Below are 17,262 nucleotides of genomic sequence, written 5' to 3' on the forward strand. Positions count from 1 at the left end.
AGTATGTACTGAGTATGCACTGAGTATGCACTGAGTATGCACTGAGTATGCACTGAGTATGCACTGAGTATGCACTGAGTATGCACTGAGTATGCACTGAGTATGCACTGAGTATGCACTGAGTATGCACTGAGTATGCACTGAGTATGTACTGAGTATGTACTGAGTATGTACTGAGTATGCACTGAGTATGCACTGAGTATGCACTGAGTATGCACTGAGTATGTACTGAGTATGCACTGAGTATGCACTGAGTATGTACTGAGTATGTACTGAGTATGTACTGAGTATGCACTGAGTATGCACTGAGTATGCACTGAGTATGCACTGAGTATGTACTGAGTATGCACTGAGTATGCACTGAGTATGTACTGAGTATGTACTGAGTATGTACTGAGTATGCACTGAGTATGCACTGAGTATGTACTGAGTATGTACTGAGTATGTACTGAGCTTGACATTGGCTCCAGCTCTAGGACCCGCCAGATGTTGAAATGCATCCCCCGTGGGCCGGGGGAGGGGGTGCCTGGCACATATTTAGTGCCAATATTGGTAGGCTCTTTTGATAGGGATCACATTTATCAGTAAAAGAAAGCAAAAAGGGAGAGGAACGTGGAAGGGGATGACAGGTGAGAAAGGCAGGAATACAGGAAGATGTGTGGAAGGAAGGGGCGGGAAGAGTAGCTCAGCTGCTAAACACGGGCCCCAATGCCACATGCTGTCCAGAGCCAAGTCTGTAACTTCTGTTCCAAACACCCAAGTGTGCAGATCAAAACCAGAGGCTAGCCATGTTCTAGAGAAGGTACCGAACACCTCAAAGAGACAGAAGAAGGATGCTGGATCGCGGACACAGTAGATGAACAAACATTCGTGTCCCTTCCTCTAAGTCAGTGGTTCTCAACCTTCCTAATGTGTCACCCCAATACTGTTCCTCATGTTGCGGTGACCCCCAACCATAAAATGACTCCATTGCTGTTTCATAACTGTCATTTTGCTACTATTATGAATCCTGGTGTAAATACCTGATAACAAGGATTCTGATATACAACCCCCAGGTTGAGGATTGCTGCTAAGGACAGCTCTGGGAGTAGTCCATACAGCACAGGTCAGTGCAGCATAGCTAGCAATTTCAGGGAGGCTTCTGAGAGGGAGAGAGAAGAGAGCAGACTGAACAGAATCCTCAAGACTTAAGGGGAACAATTCTGGTGGGTTCTTTGAGTCCCCTCTACCTTTTTGGTTGTTGTTTTTGGTTTTGTTCTTTGTTTGCTAGTTTGTTTTGTTTCTGGCTTTGTGTTGTGTTGGGGTAGGGTTTTGTGAGATGGGGTTTTGTTATATAATTCTGTGCAGCACGATTAATAAAAACGCAGAGGCAGATATTGGGGTTCAACCTGAAGATCAGAAAAGCAAAGCAACCAGCCACTGGCTCTTAGCTCAACCTCAGTCCAAAATGGCGATCCTGCCTCCAGGAATCTCAGAATGAGACTGTGCCTGAGAGCTGTCTCCTCCCATTTTATAATCCTCTTTAGTTCTGAGATTAAGGTTGTGCACTACTACCGCCTGGTTTCTTTGGCAAGATAGTGTGGCTACTGGGATTAAAGGTGTGTATCACTGCTGCCTGTTCTGTAAGGCTGGCCAGTGTGGCTATTTTACTTTTCTGATCCTCAGGCAGGCTTTATTTATTAAAATACAATGAAATGTCTGGCTGGTCTCGAACTCAGAGAGACCCACCTACCTCTGCCTCCCAAGTTCTGGGATTCAAAGCTTTTACACTCCATGTATTCTGAGCTGAGTGCTACAGAACCCTGACACTCAGAAATGTCAAACACAATAGGAAGCAGGAGAGGAGAAATGGTTAAGGTTACTTTCTCTAGCAGAAGAGCCCATGGAGATAACCATCCAACAAGCTAGACATCTCTTATGCCAGTAACTGTGGTCACCGCTCCACCACCATCTGCATCAGGGCCAGCAGAGAATAGGAAGTCTGGACTTGGTTCCCCAGTGCGGGGGGGGGGGGGGGGGGCGTGTCCAGGGTATAAGCAGCTGGCTGTTTGTGTGGCAACATACCTGCTAGGTGTGCTGAAGTGGTTGGGCTAGCCCCTGCCCAGAGCTGAGGAGGATGCTGCATAAGGAAATCTTTAACTTTACCTATAAAGTCCCAGGCAGATCCCCAACCCAGGCTCCAAATGGAACTGGAGAGTGACTAGTTGCAAGAGGTTTGGAGTGAACTGTAGTGTGGAGCACCATTGAAGACGAGAGGGCAGACCAGAAAAGGACTGCATGGGACCTACAAATCAAACTGTCTTTATTATTACGGCCCAAGCTGCACAGTAAATCTAGACAGAGTCCCTGGCTGTCGAAACAGAGCATAGCAGAGCTGAAGGCTGTTAAAGTAAATAGGAGATAGCTTTAAATTAGATCAAGCAGGAGCCAGGATCTCATAGCATAATCCATGAAATATATAGGGCACGATTAAGCAATCACTTGCTATATGACGAACAAGCACAGTCCTAATGCAAATAAAGAAAATTAGCCAACGGAAGTTCATACTGGAAAGACTCAGAACTCAAATATCTGACAAAGACTTTAAAGCAACCACCATGGCAACTGCAGTCACGCTTGAAACAAATGGGGGAAATAAAAAATACCAGAAGGAAGCGAGAAGACATAACGAACTAAATAGAACTCGGAGAACTGAAAGGACAGTACCTTGATTTATTTTTTTTAAAAAAAAGCCCCTCCTAGATTTTATTTTTGTCACATTGAGTTGGCAAAGTCTGAGAAAGATAAATTTCCCAATCTAAATAATAGAAGACAAACAGAAAGTAAAGTTAATGGGACATGAGGGACCTTCATGATAATAACAAAAGATAGAACTTGCCAGTTATCAAGGTCCAAAGGGGAAGAGAAGAGGTCCAGGGGTGAAGGGCTAAAGGAATAAAGACTGGACTGTGTCCGGCTGGGGGGAAATACCCACAAGAAGACACATGACAAGTGTGAAATCTAAAGACAGAAAAAGATCCAAAAACGAGCTAGAGAGAGATCATGCTCCATATATTTGGAAATAACCTGGAGGACAGTGGCCAGTAGAGTTCTTGCCTGAAGTCACAGAGGCCAGAGAGGGAAATGGGACAGGATGCTTCAAATGCTCGGGGTGGGGGGGGGGGGGGACACTGACAAGTACACCATCTCTATTCAGCAAGGCACTGGTCCACAACCAGGCCACTCTACGTGAGCCAAGGCAAGGAGTTTGTTCCAAAGAACCTGCCATCAAGGAAAGACAAAAGAAGTATAATTTTAAAAGGAAAAAAAAGAAAGAAGGGAGGGGGAGAGAGAGAGAGGGAGGGAGGGAGGGAGGGAAGAAGGAAGGAAGGAAGGAAGGAAGGAAGGAAGGAAGAAAGAAAGAACACAGTAACCAAACATGGCTTCAAACTCCAGAAGGAAAGGAAAACTAGCACAGCGGGCAAACACAGGGCTGAGGGTAACAGAATAACCTTCTAATGAAGCTCTACGGTTGAAATGAAAACTGTATCATATGATATGGTGTTCAACATATTTAATCTAGGGGAGAGAATTAGAAAACCTAAATGGAAAGAAGGTTTGTACATTTCACTGCGAGGGGTGACATGTTGGCATCAGCAGATGGTGGCAAAGCAATAATCCAGGCAGGAAGGCAGAGACAGAAAGGGCAGAAATTAGAGATCTACAGATAAATCAATATGGACGCCTGGGAAATATTCTGAGGACTCACAGGAAGGAAGGAGCCAGGAACAGCAGAAATGAAAACAACATAAATAATAAAATGTCAAACCACAGCCCTAAGATGCCAATCACTACTCTTAGTCAAAATACAGCAAATACACCAGTAAACTGCATAGAACCTGAATGATGGATTTTTTGAGTGACCCAAGTATATATTATTGATAAGAAACTCACTTTGTATATATTAATAATAATAAGGCAGAATGAACGCAACGTGATAAAAAAAATAGTACATCTACTAAGCTAATAGCATATTTGACAGCAGTGTCTAAAGCGATGACTTCATTAATAGAAGATAAAGTGGGCTTCAGAGCAGACAATGGTGAAGCTTCTGGAGAATAATTCCAAGAAAAGGAAGGAATTCTCGCTGTGCATGTGCCAAGCAGCAGGACACAAAACTCTTGAGGCTAGAGTTGGATTTTTTTTTTTTTGAAAGGAAGACTGGCCTTACACTGTAGCGTTGTATCAAGGGAGCTCATCGGCTCGCTTAGAGACTGGTTGGCCATGTCTGAGGTGGTCAAGAAAGCAAGTAAGCCATCGTAAAAGACTGGACCTGGCAGGGGCGGAGCCTATGGTGTCCTCCTGTGTGCGCAGCTTTAGAACTCATGGATTCTCTGTGTTCTCCTCGATCACAAGGCGGCAGTTGCAGGGAGGAGTTTTAGCTTTCTTGGTGTGCTAGGATTCCTTTTATAGGATGGACTAAGTATGGGCTCATGGTCTGAAGCTTGGATTTCCATTTTCTCATTAGCTCCTCCGGGAAGCACAAGTTTCCAATCAGAGACTGTCAATCAAAATGCATTTGCTAATTGAGCTTCTAAATTATGTGCTAATCCCAGTCTCGTAGAGCAAAAACAGAGTTCTGAGTGCGGCGAGTACTTCCACATGGCACTTATAAAAAGTGCCTACATCCCGTGTGCCATGCATCTCTTGGAGTACAAGCCTCCCCTGGTTATTCCTAGAGTGGAAAAAAACCCTGTGAACGCTATCTAGGACATCGCTGTGGTGCTGGCGAGGGAAGTTTCTTGGGAGCCAAGGGTTACTCAATACACTCTGTGAGTCCTGGGATGGACATCACAGAGGAGCATCTGACAACACAGAGAAAACTCAATAATGAGGCCAACAGGGCCGCCTCCCTGTCCTGTTCTGCTCAAAGAACTTGCAGGGCTATACTGAGGAAGAACCCATGGTTGGCTTACTAAGGCAGCAGCACTTTTCGACCCGTGCACGGATATGCCTCAGGGTCTTTTCAGTGTGTTTATCAATAGGACTATGTAATAAACAGTGGTGAATTCATCACAGGGTAGCTTGGGTTCGTTGTCTTCTTGTAAGCCTGTTTAGTAATCTTCCAAGTGTCAGGCTCTAAGTACATTGATAGGGACCCACCAGATGTCAGCAATCATAGGCCAGTCACACAGTGGAAAACGCTGAAAGAAACAGACCCTCTCACAAACAGGTCTGAGCAGAGCTTGCTAGAGTGTAGCCATCAGCCACTCCCGGCTTCCCTTTCCTGCTCGGGCCACAGAAACGCACTCCTGGCTCTGCTGCTGGAAGCCGTTAATGCATCCCAGAAAGTGTTTCTAGAACATTCAGCACAAGTGCTCCTCCTCCAGAGCTGTGAATGGTGATACCTGCCACATGCTGGGCCTCCCAAGAGTGGGAAGGAGGGTTCCAGGGTCAGGCCAAAGCCAGCAGGCTACCCTCAGAGGCCAAGGCCACAGGGCCTGGCCAGAGAAGGGAGAGCAGTGTGCGGACCCCCACATACACAATGGAGTCTGGGAGTGTCTGCTTCCACGAGGGCGCCATGGCTGGAGGGAGGGTTAATTGCAGCTGTGCCGCTAACCAGGGCCCCGTGGATACTCTGCCTTCTCCATGTGAAGTGTTTGCTCTGGAAGGAATTTGGTTTGAGTGTCCACGGGGTATTGGATCAACTTTGCTCTGCCCTCCCCACACACCCCAGTCTCTCCCAATACGAGCAAATGGTTGCTAACGAATAGGCAATGTCCCCTCCAGGGCAACCATGCTAGTCACACTCAGGCTGACTTTTTTCTAGCACCTTCTTCGGTTTTCAGGCCCAGCAGATGCGTGGGCCATCTGCCGAGCTCACAAAGAAAAGCAAGCTTGCAAGAAGAAAGAAGGAATTTGCAGACTGTTCCTTCACACCAGTCAAACAGCCCCATGATGGTATCCTTCTGGTCACCTAGAGTCCTGTCTTCCAGACACACCCAAGTACCAGCAAGTTTTGTTTCCAACCACACCACCTCTCCCTTCATTGATATAGTTGTTTTGAACTCTAGCGTGCATTGGTCTCTCGTTCACAGATTACAGATTCAGAAGATCCATTTTATAGCATGGTTTAACATAGGCTCCGCGGTGAGCCACACCGATCCTTAGAGCTCCATGACCTAGAAGCAGAGAAGATTTCCAAGTGGGGAAAGCACTTGTCACACGAGCAGGACAGTCTGGGTTTGAGTCCCTGGAACTCATGCAAAGCCAGGTGCATCCTCACACATCAGGAACTTTCCAGAAGCTCTCAGGCCAGCTAGCCCGGAAAAACAGAGAACAACAAAGAGACCCTGCCTCGAACAGGCAGAAAGGGAAGACTATGTGGGAAGTCATTTTCTAACACCCACAACCACACACACAAAACACACAAACAGCATTTATGCATACACATCATACCCATGGAGAAGAACAACAAAACAGCACCTGATTCTATTTGGATTTGAGGGTGACAGAGATGAGCATGTCCACACTAAAAGCTTTAAGAGCATGATAGCAACGCTCTCTGGGGCTAATAGCGGACAACCTGGTAATAAAGAGAGTCTTGGGAATAAGATGGCTCATGGTCCACTACTAGAAATGCTGGAACAGCTGCCAAGCAACCCAGAGACAGGAGAGTGGAAAGGACAATGGAATCCTGTCTTACCTTTTAAGCAGAGTGTTGTCTTTGTTTATAAAAACAGCCAGGCCAGCAAATGGTGGAGCTAAGCTCCTAAGGATAACACACATGGAAGTAGAAGACAGATCGCTTCTCAGTGTCAAAGGGAGGGAGGGAGGGGGGAGGGGGGAGGGGGAGGGGGAGGGGGAGGGAGGAGGGAGGGAGGGAAGGAGGGGGGAGGGAGGGAAGGGGGGAGGGAAGGAGGGAGGGAGGGAGGGAGGGGGGAGGGGAGGAGGGAGGGAGGGAACCATGAAGAAGTGGGGAGAGAACCACCTGCTCTAATTCAGAGGAATATAACTAATTGTCAAATACAGTAATTCATAAAAATGTTACATTTCCAAATAGCCTCAGGGTACAAGCAACATTAAGCTTTTTCATACAATCCAAAAATTAAAACAAGGCCATATCCTCAAAAGAGGAAATAAATCAGAAATCCATAGCAAAATAACTTAATTATTTTGAAAACATAAAAATATTTGCCCCTCAAAAAAAAAAAGAAAAAAAAATTGAAACCTTTAAGAAGCCGGGAGGTGGTGGCGCACGCCTTTAATCCCAGCACTTGGGAGGCAGAGGCAGGCGGATCTCTGTGAGTTCGAGACCAGCCTGGTCTACAAGAGCTAGTTCCAGGACAGGCTCCAAAACCACAGAGAAACCCTGTCTCGAAAAACAAACAAAAAAAAAAAGACAAAAAAGAAAAAATACTTGCCCCACACTGTCAGCTGTGTAATTTCTGGCCATATGAAAGTCTCTGGGGCACAAAACCTTCCCAACTTGATCTGTGAGGCACAAGAAATTAGATACTTGTGTAAATTAATAACTATAGAGAAAACGGTTGTCAGGCTAGAGAGATGGCTCGGTGGTTAAGAGTGCTTGCTGCTCTTGCAGAAGAAGCACCCATGTGTGAGTCTCACAACCTCCTGTAACTCCAGTTCCAGGGGCTCTGACTCAGACATCTGTTGTCTGGCTTTGTGAGCACACACACACACACACACACACACACACAAAGAGTAAAAGAAAAAACTAAGCAATTGCCAAAGACACACTTCTCCAAAACATTCTGTATCTCTTTTATGTCATTGGTAAGTTCTTTTCAAACTTTCAAGGGATTGGTTGTTTCGCTGCTTCTCACGCTGAGTAGACAAAAAGGGGAATGATGTAAAGTTTACCCTGATCATCTGATGAGGTTAGCAAATCCTCAATATGAAAACCCGAAGCACACAGTGTGAACTAACATCTCTTATGGATTCAGGTGCAGGAAATTTCACAAAATATTTTCAAGCCAAATCCAATGGAACATTAAACCCACAATACCCCCACAGCCAATCATAGCTACTGCCCAGAACACAAGAAAGATTCAATATTAGAAAAGCTATTAACTTGATCCCATATGTTACAGAAGAGTTAAAAGGGTGTGTGGTTATCTAAGCAGCATTGAAGAACTCTATGAGCAAGCATGCCGGGAATTCCAGTTTTACACGTCCACCCCTGGCAACAGGTGATTCTCTTACAGCTAAGTAGTGGCCTCTCAAAGTCAGGACTCATCCTAGAGTCTCAAAGCCAACTGTTGATTGCAATATTCACGTGTAAACAGAGAACAGGGCCAATTAATGAGAGAAATCCCAGGCGGGCTATGAGATGAACTGGCTATGTCTTAGCCAGCCACTTGTTCATGAAATCATTTGGACTGGAATGAAATAGAACAAAAAAGACAAGAAAAATAGCAGGGCAAATGACTCATAAAATGGCGGTGTTTTCTGAAACCTTGTGAGTAACACGCAAAAGTGTTTATGTAGTGATGAGGTCAGAGACCTTGCCTCCCATGGGTGATAGCGAAGAATCTTCGTCAACAGCGCATTGGACCCAGAGGGCTTAGGAAAGCTGCTTTCTGCGTTTTCACTGCTACAGAATTTGTTTGAGCTCAACACTGGGATCATGTGTGAGACAGGCAAAAAGACTCAAAGCTTCTACCGATCTTGTATTGAAATCTGTCTCGTGCAATGAAGCTCGGGCAGATCACAAAGTGAGCCCTGACTGTAATCGTTGCCTACTTTCTCCAAATCTGGCAGCAATAATTTCTGAAAGTCTTGACCACGTAGTGATTAGATGATGTTCTCTGGACCTCAGTGGAAAATCCCACAGTAATGATATTAGACTATTTCAGAAATTGTCTAATATTTACTTCTCATCTTTGCCCCATGCATATGGTCTCTCAGAGAGGAGCACGCTGTATTGGACTTGGTCACATGACTAGCCTTGGGCTCAAGGAAGGTGTCCCGGGTAGCTTCAGTTGCAGCATGAGGTATGTGGGAAGTGGGAACCTCAACTGAAGGGTTGTCTCTATCCGATCGGCTTGTGGTTGTCTCTGTGAGCCAGTTTCATGGTTGTTAACTGATGTAGAAGGACCCAGCCTATCATTGGGAAGTACTATCCCTTGTCATGTGGGACTGGGCTGTGTAGGAGAGTTAGCTGGACCAGTCGGTAAACTGTGATCTCTATGATCTCTGCTTCAGTTCTGCCTCCAGGTTCCTGCCTTGAGTTCCCGCCCTGATCTTCCTCTGTTATGAACTACTATTACCTGGAACTGTCAGATGAAATAAACACTTTTGCACCCATGCTGCTTTTTGTCAGTGTTTTCTCACAGCCATGGAAAGCAGACTAGGCAGGTAGGTGAGGACGCTTCCCTAGCCCCACCTTTCCCTACAGTTATGTGACATCTGCAGAAATGGCATTTGCGCGAGCCTAACAGACCAGTGTGCATTCCCATCAACACCAAGAAATGAGCAACCTCTGGCTAGTCTCCTGGCCCAAAGAGAGGAGGTGCATGAAGAAAAGTTCCATTAAAAAGGAAGGAAGAAGAGAAGAGGGAGGAGGAGAAGAATGTCCATCAGCACAGAACCCTGACAAAATCAATATGCCCAGATGTTTCTAAAAAGAAAGAAAGAGAGAGAGAGAGAGAGAGAGAGAGAGAGGGAAGGGAGAGAGAGAGAGAGAGAGAGAGAGAGAGGAAGAAAGAAAGAAAGAAAGAAAGAAAGAAAGAAAGAAAGAAAGAACAAACGAACATAGCCATCATGACTTGGATATGAAATATTCCCAATATTCCCTAAGGCTCTTGTGTTGAAGCCTTGGTCACCAGACAGCCATTCCGAGGTGGGGCTTTCTGAAAACTATCAGATCATGGAGTCTCTGAGTGCATCAGTGGGTTAATATATTAATAGATTTGTAATTTGGTGCCATTATTGTGAACCGATGAATCTTTAGGAGGTAGGACCTAACTGAAGAAAGCAGGTCACTGGGGACACATCCTGGAAGCCTTTATCTTGTTCATCCCACCCAACTCAGCTGCCTGGTCACCATGAGGTGAGCAGCCCCTTCTGCCATGATCCCACCACCACCGTGGATATCCTACTTCACCTCACATCCAAGGCAAAGGAGCCATCTGACCTTAAACTAAAAGCTCTAAAACCACGAGGCAGCGTACGCCTCTCCTCCTTGATTTTCTTTTCTACATGTTCACATTTTTCCTTAGTTCTCAGCAATAAAGACATGAAAAGAATTCCTAATCTAACCTATTCAGAAAAGACAGCGTTCCCTCCCCGCTCTGTCCCTTCCACCCTTCCCAGTCTCCAGCAGTGTCCCTCAGTGGCAGACCATAGTATACACCGAGCCAAAAGAACTTGCCACAAGGGCTCCCCTCCCATGAACCTTGTCATTTTTTTGGCTTCTATCTGGGGCCTCTTTGGAGGCATTGACCGCTTCTTCCAAGAACCACTCAGAGTTCCCAATTTCACCAAATAATTGACAAACCTGGACTTATCAGATGTCCAAGAAGGAAGAGAGGCCTTGCCACAGGAGGCTGAGCACACTACAAAGTCGCCACAGCTTTCCAAGTATGTGTTAGCACAGGAGGCAGCTGAGAGATTAAATAATTGAAAGCTTCTGAGATGTTGCCATATTGAAAAAGAAAATAAGACCAGAAGAAAACTCAGGTCTGCATGTATTTCCTGTCAACGTGATATTATTTCTGGATAGGATACAAAGGCAGGGAGTTCAAATGAGAGTCTTAGGGCAGACTGCTTGAAAAGTTTCAACGTTGGTACACCAAAACCATGCATAAAAATATAATACAAATGATGTCTTGGTTAGGGTTTCTATTGCTGTGAAGAGACACCATGACCACGGCAACTGTTATAAAGGAAAAACACTTAACCATTGTCATCATGGTGGCATTCAGGCAGACATGATGCTGGCTCCATCTTGATCAGGAGGCAACAGGGAATGGGCTGAGACATTGGGTGTGGCTTGAGCATACATGAGACCTCTATAGTAGCAGACTTCCTCCAACAAGGCCACACCCACTCCAAAGCCACACCTCCTAGCAGTACCACTCCCTTTGGGCTCCATTTTCTCTTAAACCACCACAAATGACAAAATTGGGAAACTATTTGCAATATGTAAATGAAAATGATAAAGGACTAATCTTTGTTCATGAGAATACTTACAAATGGATAATACTTAGAAACTGATTTTCTATTTCAAACGTCATGTGTATGCTGTGTATACACCTGTATGTATGTGTGTGTGTGTGTGTGTGCACGTGTGTGCATGTAGATCAAGGTCAGAGATCAACATCAGCGTCTTCCTCAGTCATTCCCCATCTGAATTTTTGGGACAAGGTCTCTCATTGAACCTGGAATCCACCAAATGGGCAAGACGAGCCAGCGGGTAAACTCCAGGGATCCTTGTGTCCCCACTCGCCCTGCTCAGTGCCAGGATTACAAATGCCTGATTCCATGTTCATCTTTATATGGGGGTTGGAAACCTGAACTCAGTTCTTAAGCTTGTACAGCAAGGACTTCATCCATTGAGCCATCTCCCTGACCCCATGTTCCTACTGCATTAAGGATAAAATAAATAAAAGCAATAATACAAATGGTCCAAATGTCTTTTGGTTTTTTTGAGGGGTTTTGTTTGTTTGTTTTTCAAGACAGAGTTTCTCTATAGCTTTGGAGCCTGTCCTGGAACTCGCTCTGAAGACCAGGCTGGCCTTGAACTTTCAGAGATCTGCCTATATCTCCCTCCTGAGTGCTGGGATTAAAGGCATTTAATCACCACCACTACCCAGCCCAAAAGTATTTTTAAGAATATCTCACTAAGGGGGCTGGAGAGATAGCTCAGTGGTTAAGAGCACTGGTTGCTCTTCCAGAGGTCCTGAGTTCAATTCCCAGCAACCACATGGTGGCTCACAACCATCTGTAATGAGATCTGGTGCCCTCTTCTGGCATGTGGGCATACATGGAGGCAGAATGTTGTATACATAATAAATAAAATCTTTTTTTTTAAAAAAAAAAAAAGAATATCTCACTAAGTCAAGCATGGTGACTCATGCCTGTAGTCCCAGAAACTGGGAAACTGAAGAAGACGGGCACCTGATCAAGACCAGTCTACACTGTACAATAAATCCAAGGCCAGTTTGGACACTTTGAGGAAGGTAATCTGATAATATAAATCAAAAAACTTAAATTTTCATAATAGAGTTAATCCCAGAACAATGTCTAACCAAGAACCTTTTTCTGTAACTATATTTAAATCAAATAATTACAGGCATACACAAAGATGGGCTTGCAGGCACAGCTACAGCCGACCTTTGCAGCCGGCAGAAGAATCTGGGAGAGTGTGCCCAATGCTCAACATAGAAGACCTAGTTAATGAACTCTGATGTATTCAAATGAGGCAATGTTATATCACGGTAAATATTATCAGAGTAAAATATTCCTCACATTGTTCAAACTTTTTAGTTATCAAAATGAGTAGTATGACTTCTTTTCATGTGTTTGAGAGTATGTATGTGTGTGTGTGCACGCATGTGCACATATGTGTTCACGCATGTAGAAGCCAGAGGTTAATCTGGAGTATTGTTACTCAGGCATTGTTCACATCCCCTCTTTTATTTTGAAAAAGGATTTCTCACTGGCCTGGGGCTGGTCAAACAGTCTAGGCTTGCAAGCCAGTCCCAGGGATCTATCTGCCTGCCTCCACATGCCCAGAGCTGGGGGGCATTGCAGGCATACTCTGTCATGCCCGACATTTTTATGTGGGTTCTGAGGGTGAAGCCCAGTCCCCCATGCTTGCTGTATATGGCAAAACACTTGCCAACTAAGCCATCTCTCCAGTCCAATATCACTTCTTTAAATAAGCATAAACGCTAATATTCCAGGGTCAGAGATGCGTACAGGGAACTCCTAAGAAGCGGGTACAATTCAGGTCTATTTGGCTTAACCTTTGTCCTTTCCTGCACTTCTCACATTTCCAGCCTGAGTTCTAAAACACACACACACACACACATGCACACACACACACACACACACATGCACACACACACGCACACACACAAGCACACATATGCACACACATGCATGCACACATGCACAAAAATGTACACGCACGCGCACACAGGTAATTTTAAAAGAGAGGACTTTACTAAGCTGTAAATTACTTTTATTAATACGATAGCTCATCCTCCTGATTTTAAAAGCACTTGCAAAGGAAAATTCTATCGAGTGATTAAATAAATACTTGGAGAACAAATGGGTTTCTGCGAATTTGGCCACAATAATTTATAGCATACATTGGCTGGAGCTGTTCAGCACTGACAAATTCCAGGAAGTAATTGCATAAAATACTTGGAGAGGAAATTGCTTTATGCTTCCATGCTATTTCTGGAAATTAGCATCTTTGTAAAAATAAACCAGGAGTAATCACAATCGTAAACCCTGAACCGTGACTTCCAGGCTGCTAGGCTTGAGCTTTCGGACCATTAGGGACAGTGGAAGAGCACGGACTGTTAATTTGCCCCTGTTATGAAACAATCACATACAACTGTGGCTCCCTTCTTCCCCTTGTATCTTCACCGTCCTGCTTTCTCTCGGAAGCATCCCATGTGGAGTTCAGATATGCTGATGTGCAGTTTGTGGAGAAAACCTGCTTGTCATTCCGTTTCCCTCCCAGAAACTATTACGTAACCCGTGTTCTGCATCTCCACCTTCTCTGATTCCTATCGATCAGCCCCTCAAACCTAGACATTTCCCAGGATCAAGGTGAACTTCCAAGTTCTTGTCCTAAGTCTAATTCAAAACCTGAGACGATTTTCAATTTTTGTATTTCTCTCAAGTCCGCTTCTTCTCTTGCCATGTTCTGTCCCCCTCTAAGGGGTTCTTAAAGGTTCTGGCCTTCACCTCATCTTGTTGACAATTACCCCCTCCACCTCCACAGCCTAGGACTCACCATTACCATAGTGCCAGGAACCTCGCAGGCATCATCAGCTCCAGCGAGTCCCCAGTGAATCCCCAGCAGCCCCACTGAGTCCTGATAGCGCTCCCTGCCACCTGCTAGATATCCCAAGGACTGTGCTGCCTAGTACTTACAATGCTCTTCCAGCTCCTCCCCACAGCAGCCACAAGCTGTCCTGGCTCCTTTTTACCTCCTAGCCCTTCCTGACATGTTTCTATTCCTTACGTGCATGGTGCCCATGGAAACCCAGAGGAGGAAACAGATTTGAGAGGTACTTCTGAGCTGGCAACTCATAGCCAATTGGGTACAGAGCACAGACAACAGAAAAGGCATTTGGAGTACTCCTGGGAATCAATGGCTAGTTGACGGTGAACCAAGCGGGGAGGGGAGAGGAGAGAGCATGAATATGAACAGCTGGGGCTGAGGCGCTGGCTTGGTGAGTAAGATGCTTCCTGTGCAAGCCTAAGGACCTACCTTCAGAGCCTCAGCCCCCACGAGAAGAGCTGGCTGCAGCAGGGCATGCTTACAATCCCAGTCCTGGGACTGTGGAGACAAGGGGGGATCCCTGGCCTGCCACTCTATCCAATTGGCAACCTCCAGATACCGTGAGAACCCCGTCTCCAAAAATAAGGTGTAGAGTAATTGAAGGAGACACCTGATGTCAACCTCTGGACACACACACACACACACACACACACACACACACACACAGCACCTACAGAGAGTGGGGGGAGAGAGAACAAAAACAAAACATGTATGTACATTTGTGCGTCTATAGTTCTATTAGTTATAACCTGAAATGGAGTTTTTATGAACTGAAATTCAGGTTCTGAAGACTCTGCCTCTACTTTACCCTGGGTCCCACTTATGAGAAGTGCTGGGACAGCCTCCTCGATCTTGACATCTTTACCTGCACGGCCAAGTCCTTTTGTCAGGTACAGAACACTGATGGGTTCCAGCAACCCAATATGGACATATTTTGGGAGCCTCTATTCAGCCTACAGCACTTCCCAGAGGTTTCTATACCCTAGACCCAGTGGTTCCTTCGATAGTATAATGATTAAAACAATAGAGGCTTGGGGTGGGGGAGCAACTGTTGGCTTCGCTAGGAAAATTAGGTGCAAAGCACCCAAAGCAACAGCAAGCTCCCAGAGCCTGATAGGCAGGAAGGGGAGGGAGGGTCCTCCTGCTTGAGTGGGAGGAGCCTTCAGCTTCACTTGGTCATGTCCCGAGCTTATCACAGTAACTTGTAGCCAGCAATTATAAGAGTTCACATTTTCCATGGTTTAAGAAGGAGAATCTCATTTTTATTAATTAGCGGAAGCACCCTAGACAGCTGAAATACCCTTCCAGCTGAGCCTCACACATCTGTTCATCTCCTTGTAGCCTACTTAGGAGGCAAGGAGAGCAAAACTGAGGGCCACCTTCAGTCCCATCCCAACATTAAAATCATAATACAGATGGACAGCTTCTTACAAAGCCCAAATGCTCCTTGCGGAAATACCAGAGACAGCCCTGTCCACTTCTGCAAGAACCTCCTCAGAGATCAGCCCCTATCTAGAACAGTTTGCAGCTTCTTGCCTCGGTTCATGTCTCTTGAGCGCCCCCTACAGCTCCATGACCAAATATGCAGGCACAATGCTAATTTCAAACCTTTAACAAGCTGCCCATGTTAGAGTTGATATTCATTGGCCACATTGCTTTGTTCCCCATTTTCCATGTCGCCATGTATTGCCTTCTGAAAACAGCTCTAAGTGGTGGGCACTGCTGTAAGCCCCTCTCTACAAGTGTGGGGACAGATAGGATGCACAGGTGAGTGACCCAGCGATGCATACAGTGGTGCTGTTGGGATTCCAGCAGTGGAGGGCATGGATGACTGAGACTCCTGCCTGAGAATTGTATGTCATGCCCTTCCATGTGCGCTACACTGATCATGGATACAATACTGCCACAGGCACACAGAGAAGGGAAAAATCCAAAGAGGTCACTGAGAGATTCAAGCTGGGCAAATGCTCCCTTAGAACAGAAGGCAGCAGACAAGACTCAAAGCACACAGAGACAGTCTAGAGGGGAAAGAGACAAAGAGAAATAATCCGTCTTGGAGGCTCAGCCCCCTTGACCAGGAAGAAATATCTCTGAAGCCATGTATTCTATTTTAGATCCTTCGGTGAGATGGAAAAGTAAACCATATTGCTTTTATAACAATGCTGCACCATGCTGTCCAGAAAATCCCTAAGCCATGCCTTTCAATATTAACTTTTTTAAGATTTATTTTATTTTAAATTATGTGTGGGAGTGCGTGCGCACACATGGTGCAGTTGCTCCTGGAAACCAGAAGAGGGTGTCAGACCCTCAAGAGCTGGTGGTTACCCCAGGTCCCAGGAACTGAACTCAGTTCTCTGCAAGGGCAGCAGAGATCCTGACCACTGAACTTCTATCCATCCTCTTAGCCTTTGTTCTAACAAAATATATCTACTTAAAATATGGCGACAGAGGAGCACCATAAAATGGGATAAAGGGGATGATGTCCCTCACTAACCAGTTGTGTATAAGCCGCAGAATTGATGGAGTACTGAAAGGGGCTTAAAGACAGTAAATCCAAGAGAACACAGCAAGGCGCAGGGGCCTCTGCTTCATTTACCCGGGGTATAGATTTTCATCCATGCCTGCATGCTTGTTTAACAGACTTAAGCCCTTAAGTACTAGGCTGTCTGCTAAGACCATGAGGGCGCTCAGACCACAGCCAGCAGTGAAACCCGCAGGGAAGCGTTGTCTTGTTCTAAGTCACATAAGACATTGCACGGGATTAGCAGCCACCCTCAGGACACGGTATTAACTGGAATGTTCCCCTGCATTTGGAGGTCAGGGCCCACACACTTTCTTGGCGGAATCCAGCTGCAAACATATTTGTCTGGATTTCACTTTGTTATAAACCAAAGGGTTGTAGAAGAAACCTGGATGTTCCAGCTATCCTGAAACAGAAGAAGGCCCAGCAATCCTGGGCTTGCATTCCAACTTAACAATGACAAACCAGAAGAAAGCGGTGACTGCTCTTATGAAGGGAAACCGAGTTCTAGCTCTCGCCATCTTTACCGTTCCCTGCTGTCTCTCTGGCAGTGCCAACTGCTCGCCTTTGAGTTTGCCAAGTAGACAAATAACTATGCAATCTGTGAGCTCAGTTTCTCAGGCTGTGGTTCGCGACCCTCCAGGGGGGTTGAATGACCCCTTCACAGTCGACTAAGACCATCGGAAAACACAGATACTTACATTACAATGCA

General features: G+C 45.6%; 1 protein-coding gene across 1 annotated transcript in view; it reads right to left on the minus strand.

Moving 5' to 3' along the window:
- Adamtsl3 (ADAMTS like 3) overlaps nucleotides 1-17,262 on the minus strand; it is a 224,845-nt gene that overhangs the window by 206,171 nt on the left and 1,412 nt on the right. The window lies entirely within an intron of this gene.

This window comes from Microtus oregoni, unplaced genomic scaffold (genome assembly GCF_018167655.1).
Source record: "Microtus oregoni isolate MIOR12 unplaced genomic scaffold, Mior012 000000F_ref0000247, whole genome shotgun sequence".
Taxonomy (NCBI): Eukaryota; Metazoa; Chordata; class Mammalia; order Rodentia; family Cricetidae; genus Microtus; species Microtus oregoni.